This window comes from Photinus pyralis, unplaced genomic scaffold (assembly GCF_008802855.1).
Source record: "Photinus pyralis isolate 1611_PpyrPB1 unplaced genomic scaffold, Ppyr1.3 Ppyr1.4_LG10, whole genome shotgun sequence".
Lineage (NCBI taxonomy): Eukaryota > Metazoa > Arthropoda > Insecta > Coleoptera > Lampyridae > Photinus > Photinus pyralis.
In genome coordinates, this window is record NW_022170250.1 from 18,630,927 (window position 1) to 18,638,430 (window position 7,504).

General features: G+C 35.3%; 1 long non-coding RNA gene across 1 annotated transcript; it reads left to right on the top strand.

Moving 5' to 3' along the window:
* Window positions 1-4,126: 4,126 nt before the first annotated feature.
* LOC116161872 lies at window positions 4,127-4,722 on the top strand. Its single transcript, XR_004143443.1, has 4 exons — window positions 4,127-4,269; window positions 4,319-4,398; window positions 4,452-4,560; window positions 4,620-4,722. It is a non-coding gene; the product is annotated as an uncharacterized LOC116161872 (long non-coding RNA).
* The last annotated feature ends 2,782 nt before the right edge of the window (window positions 4,723-7,504 follow it).

A 7,504-nucleotide genomic window follows, 5' to 3' on the forward strand; every position in this document is an offset into this window, starting at 1 on the left:
TCGGATTAAAAAATTGTATCCTCTTTGGTAGCGTTTTGCCATTTCAATGTTTGTGGTTTGTTATGATTGAAGTTTTGAATTGATTTCCCGCAAATCGAGCCATTTCATCGGCCGATGTCCTGAAATCCTACCTAGTGATGCGTTTAGTATCAACGTGAGAGACTTTCCAAGGTAACAAGGTACAGAATAATTGTATCTTTATTGTTCCAGTTTTGTGCGAATTATCGGTGAATTAGATTAAATCGCGTAAAACATCCTCGCGGGTAGTAATGAACGATTTATTTAATAATTTAGAATTGCTTATTATTTACTCGTTATATTGTTTACTAAGATAGGTTTAATTATCAGGCAAGCAGGTTTATTATTTTTAGCTTAACTAGGAATTAAGTTTTTTGACTTTTTATCTCGATTGTATGAATTTGTTTGATTTCATCATCTAATCATAATAAATGTATTCAATTTAGATGAAGTTTACGATTCCTTACAATATGGAAGTGGAGTAATCTCTCCAATTATACTCGAGCAGTCTGAATATTCTGCTAATAGGCTTGAGTTATCATTTTCCAAATTAAAGCTCCGAATTTTTAATTATTAATGAGATTATCAGTGAAGGAAAAATCAATTGAATTATTTCCTATTCTTCACCCCTTTTTATTTGAGCTAGTCTGGGAAGTAACAGTACGAAAGGTAGGTCCAAGCGTACTAAACAGGGAGGGAGAAAAAAAAAGAAGTTTACATGAAGAATTCTATATATCGAATCACACTACGGCCAAGGTAGTATGGAAACAAATGGGAGCGGATAAAAAGTCACACGGTTATCAAAAAAAGTTCAGGTTAATGACCTATGCTCTCCTTATGGATGGGGACACAAAAGAGTTATCTGCTATGTAACTATGGAACTCTTTGTGCTCATCTTCTTCCCCCTCATCTCTCACTTATTTGCTCGGTCTTGTTTTCCTTGTACCTTGAGATGCCATTCCTCCTCCTTCTCTTAATTCTGTTTCCATCATTGTTTTGTATCTCCGTTTCATTCTTTTACCTGTATTCGTCCAAAATTCTTCCATACCTAGTTCTCTGTTGATATATCTAAACCTCTATCTCCCCTTATCGCGTTAACAGTGCGTGCTCTTCTTATTTGCCTTTTTAGAATGTCTTTTATGCGAATCGAATTTCAATGGCATAGGTACGCCTTTGATGCGTTTTCAACATGCGATTGTGCACTTATTTCGGACATTAAGACACCGCTGTGCAGCAATAATTGATAAAAGCGCTTACGACTTGCCCTAATCCCAATGGTGCAATTAACATTTCAATGACATTTCAACATTCATGCCTTGAGCAATTATCTCCCGAGTAGGATCGTAAAATGTTAACACTTTTCAAAGAGAATAAAATTAGTGGTCTTTAGTGTCTTTTAAACATTGTATCGCCCGAACAAACTTCGTATCGCCACAAGTATCGATTGCGAAACGCTCTTGAGGTAACGAACTGGGAAATTGGAAAGCATCATTTTCGTATCAACGCCCAACTGCTATCCCTTCCATTTCTGCAAATGTAGATAATTATTGCACACTAATTTGATAGGGAAGTGACCTGGAAACAAGCTAAAAGGAAACGTGTAAATTAGCCGCCGTTACCTTTAAGGGAAGACGTTTTCGACGATTTAAGACTCGCCGCCACAAAGTTGTAGTTCCTAGTCCATCGCGTTGATTACAATTGACCAGCCGGAAACTCACGTGGACAGTTAGTACGGAAAATCCAATAAGGGCGTTCGGTGAGAATTACGCCAATTTGACTTGCTAACTATGATAGGGGTACGATTACCTTAAGTATCCATTTTATATTGTTGTTTCGGTCATTTCAACGTATAATTTATGTTTAATTTAGAAAGGTAGGTTATAACCTTGATCGCTTGAATATTAAGAACCGTTTATAGTAACTACCGACAAACTATAGTGGTTTTTATGCGAATCTTAAAATATGTTCACCTGGAGTCTGAGATCTACCTACCAAAAGGTTGAAAACTCAAGAAAGGTGTAGTATACAGAAATATATATCAGCGAAAACGGTAAAAAGAATAATAAAAAAAACATCAAGCTACAATGGTAACTCGATTTTTCTCTAAAACCTAATCTCGCCCCTAACAATGTGGCTCCGCGCTCCCGCCTACTTTTTTTCTGTGACTCGACCCAATTTATTTTAATTAATTAACGCCAAAAATTGTGCTGCATTAACGAAATCGGCTATTTTTAATCATTAACTCATTTTATTGGGTCCGTGAAGTTGAAGTGTCGACTTGAAAGGAATTATGTTTCAAGTATCTCATAATTTTGTGCTCATTTTGTGCTAATTTAAAGTTTTGTGCTCATCAGGTTAATCAGTAATTCAACTCTTTCTGATGCCACTCCAACTTCACGTGTCAACATCGATATTTTCAAAATTTTCTTTTACGTTAATTTTGTGCTAATTTGTGCTGCTAATTTAAAATGTTGTGCCGTCAGGTTAATGAGTAGGTAATTCAATTTTTTCTGATGACACTCCAACTTCAAGCCCTAGTATTCTGGAAGTGGTTTTATATCACTTTAAATCGTTTAATTTTTAACGAAATGACCATTTTTATGTAGCCGTAAAGAGGAGAAAAACCAACTTTCCGACGATACCAAACAGGATCCATTTATTCAATTATTTTGCTTTCAAAATAATGTCTGATTACGTTATGTATACGGACAAATTTCCCATTTCACTTTCAATTAATAGGTAAAATATTTTACTGTAAAATTCATATTAACGAAGATATAAGATAAATTCCATACCTTTGACTAACTCTGTATATATTATTTTGAGTTTTGTAAGTATAATGGTTATTTAAATCTTGGAGACACCATTTGAAAATCGATTAGTAATAATTATTTGAAAAATAATAATTTCCTTTGCGCGTTTTAGTGTTCCTGAAGTCGCTCAATTTACTAAAACTGCTGAGGAAATAAAAAACCATTTCTTAAGAATTCCGTCTGAAAAACATTTTTGTGCCCTTTGGCAACAATTCATTCAAAATATGTGATACAATTCTAGAAAAAATAAAAAAGTTTCTCGCGTGATGAATTTTACTCTGCGCGGATAATTAATGCGCGATTTTGAAGGGTCTGTTACAATATTAGTTATTATATATTATTATATCATTCTAGTTTAAGATACCGGAATAATAATTGTCACGATATCGTTATTAGAAAAAGATATATGATAGTGTAAAGATAGAAGAACACGGATTTACTATCGTGGTATTATCTTCAAAGACGTTAAACCTTAAAATTAATTATTTCCAGTGTTATTAAAAAATTACAAACGCCATAATTTAATTACATGCACTATTGACAAGCTCTCAATAAAATAGTGGAGCCGCGCGGATTATCCATAAGCCGTAATATAATAATAATAATGTCTTCAAACAGCCTCCTAAAGTCACGGCGCTTTTCTGCCTTATCTGTAACAGATTACAAATCTGTGTATAAAAGCATGAACGTGACATTAACTACTTTACTATGCACAAATAATGAAATTTCTATACAACAGCAATTTACTTAATTCAAAATCTGAATCAGATAGTATGAACAAATTCTTCGGAGTGATACAAATAACGTAATTAACAACCGTAATCGGTAACGACAAAAGAAAATTACGTAGGATCAGAAATATCGAAGCGATTCACAAAGCTAATATTCTCCAAAGGGATTCGTAAAAACTTGCAGTTAGACAGGAACGATTAGGTACATCTCCTGGTGTAAATTTTCGAAGTAGATAATGTAATGTCTCACGTGACGTCGTCAATGTCAATCTCGCTAAGATGGCGGGTCCAAATGAAAATGCGATGTTATCCACGTCGTGTGTAGGTAATATCTAGGGGGAGAATAACGGAAAAGTAATTCAAAAGAGAAAACTATAAGGAGTTTAGAGAGAAGTTTAAGGGAACTTTGAGGGAAGGTAAACCCTAAAAAATACGTATTAAGAAAAATTCTAAGAACTAAGGTAATCTACTATAGAAATAACCGACATCATTGTGCAGTTTGCGCATGCGCACATTTCATTTGTAGAACATGCAATATGCGCTATCACGAAAATTTATATACTACCATAGTGCAACGAATCTACACAATGATACTACAGACGAGCATGAGAAACTATTCCAAATATCGGCGGGTAATGATACCCACCTCTCCAGGCGTGATTCCTAGCAGCTTCGGTTGCCTCGTTACTCTGCCGATCAGATGTTCGGTAAGAAAACTCAACCTTGTTTCAATACATATAATAAATAAGCAAATAGGTAGCTAAAATCAGATGCTGCATGGGTACATAACAAACAACAAAGCAAAACTGCGGCAACAATAAAATATTCGTTAACCGGTAAGTATATAAGATTATAACAATAATAAACAGACAACGTACCTACTGTACAGATCACATAGGCGTGCTGATATGCTTGATAAGTATGGCCATACCCTTAACAAAAGTACTTACGGGTTTGAACTTACAGGGAGTAATGTAGTTGCAGTCGAGCTTGCCTTGGTAAGTTATTTGAGTATTTTATTTATCCTATTGAAGCAGCTTCTGAGACGGTTGTACAGTTCCAGATGGCCATTCAGCCCACTAGATGGCGTGGACCAGGCGACACCACTTTCTAATACGGGGTGACGATAAAAGCTGGTAGGCGATGTACAATTAACACCCACCACTCGCAGGTAAACAATCTTCAACAATCACAGCCAAGCCAAACATATGCATTCCATTTACCGATTCCCAGTTTGAAGGTAATTTATTAAATTAGACAAATAATACAAAAAAAAAACCTGTACAATTTTCGGAAATATCCCTACGTTGAACAATTTCAACCAATAAGCAGTGCAATACACGTACAGGGTTTTTTCCCAATCCAGTCAGCCTTAAAAGAACGAACATCGTTACCAATCTACAATGTGTACAAAATGGCGCTTACCTCAGAACGTTAAGCGATAACAAAACCACACTAAAGGTGAAGAATTGCCCAAAATAAACGTATCCACAATGATACACGGCAATACCAAGTACTATCGCTTTTCGTAATTAACCCAGAAGACTGGAGTACTGACAAATTTCCAATAATTAAGGATTTAACGATTTCCTCAAACATGGGAGTGCCACAACGGTCGGTGATCAAAAAGGAAGGATTTTCAACGTTATTATCGGTTTTGAAGATACCGGCTCTGACCTAAAGACCTCCAAAAATTCCTCAGATAAACCAACATAGACGTTCCCTACATTGACAAACATGGCAGGCCGCTTACAGCCCTTAAATTGATGACTGGATCCTATAATAAGTAACCTACTAACCTAGCAAAACAGTTGCTTGCGTAAAAACAGTAGCAAACGGGAACAAATGATTAACAACGAAATTCCTAATGTCTCCGCCACTGGAGATCAATAACTACAATCTACATTCACAAGTATACTATTCTCCGCTACATGCATGTATAACAAAACCTCTAACCGTACTTCATTATGTACAATTATATTTTTCTATTTGTAGGACTAGTTCAAAAATTTAACCGTTACAGCGCTAAATACTAGACTGTACTGTACTGTAATAAATGTTTGTCAATCAAATAATTGTGTTTATTCGAATCCATTGTGCCACCCGGATAGAGTTTTTCGTGCCCAAGAATTATGTCAGGTGTTAATGATAATTTGTGTGGTTTACTCTTCGGAAATTGATCGGGCCACCAAGTCTCTCAAATCGAGAAATTTTAAGTCAATGTTAGGATTTTGTTTAGCAGATGCCGGATGTGTACGAGGAGAGATATGATAAAATTCTAAGTTTCAATTTTGTTTGTTTTGATCTAGCTCGACGGGTGTTTTGTGAGTGGTGTAGTGACCGCATACCAATGCATAACAAAATAACAAAATTTGAACAAAATCCGTCGAGCCGTTACCTAGGAAAACTGCCAACGCACTATGTACATAGGTACGTACTTCCGTACACACAGACGGAAAACGTTATTCTTTAAAATTTGCTTAAAATGATCTAAAATGTCAACATTTGAAATTTTGTCCACAAAACAGCGATCGCAATTATATCCATGCGAAAAATTTGAATTGCCCATTGACGGGATGAATACCAGACTTTAAATTAGCAGGACAAATTAGCACAAAACATGAATAAAATGAAATGTTTAAAATATATATGTTGACACTACAGTGAGAAGCTGGAGGCACATTGCAAAAAAATTGAAATTCTACCGTGACTCGCACAAAATTGTAAATTAGCACAACAAATTAGCACAAAAAGAGACCAAATTAATGCAATAAACAATTTTGAAAATACCAATGTTGACACTACAGCGCGAAGTTGTGAAGTGAGTGTCATAAGAAAAAAATGAATTACCCATTAACGTGATGAGCACAAAATTTTTAATTAGCAGCACAAATTAGCACAAAATGAACGCAACATTATAGTAAAAGAAAATTTTGAAAATATCGATGACACTCCAGCGTAGGCTCCAGCGTGTAGTTGAATTACTCATTAACCTGATGAGCACAAAATTTTTAATTACCAGCACAAGTTAGCACAAAATGAGCATTTATTTAAGGACTGTTAGAAGTTAATTAATAATTAGTTGTACATAATGAATTTTACGTTACATTATCTGACATACGCTAAGTGCATTGAACAGAAAATTAATAATTACGTTGGGCATCAATATTTAATTTCTCACCCTTACTTAGTCATAATCCACTGTATTTCAAGCGTTGGCATCTGCAACAATTTACGACGATAGCGACCCAGAAACGTAATCTTCGTCGCAAATAAATTGTTTATCGACATATTGAAAGCCGAAAGAGACACACAATATTCGATTACCTACATAATTTTCCATTCGAAACACTGAAGCTTCGAATACGTTAATAATAGAAAAGAGACCCCCCTGAAAGTCATTAAAAACCAATTCATCTCGTACCTACACCAAAATCGATACTAGTAATTTATGAACTTTAAGATTACCTATACCTACATTTTCTTTTGCCGCCACCGAAAGCTCTCCTTAATGCCGTATCTCCATCGCGTAATGAAAACTGTTGAATTTAATGTATTCTTGAAAGCCGAGATAAAAGTTTATAACGTGCCGGTAAACAAAATTCCTCCGTGCCGAGGCGCACTTGATGAAAGATTAATGCCACCCTTGTAAATTCGGTAAAGGGCTAAAAATTCAATTATTAACTTTGAATGTTAAGGTGCGGGAAACGGTTTACTTTTTAAATGGCACGTTAGAAATTTTCTTAATTATTGCACTCGGCGAAAAGCTTTTAGAAGCGCTCGTTACAAGTCAAATCGTTAGACCTGTGGTGAGTGCATTAGTGAAATTACTTATAAAATTCCATTTTGATCTCATTGTATTTAATTAAAGACAAAATTGGATTTTCACTCAGAACGCAGCGGTTATCGTCTGTTCAGCCGCTTTATGGACAATATTCACTC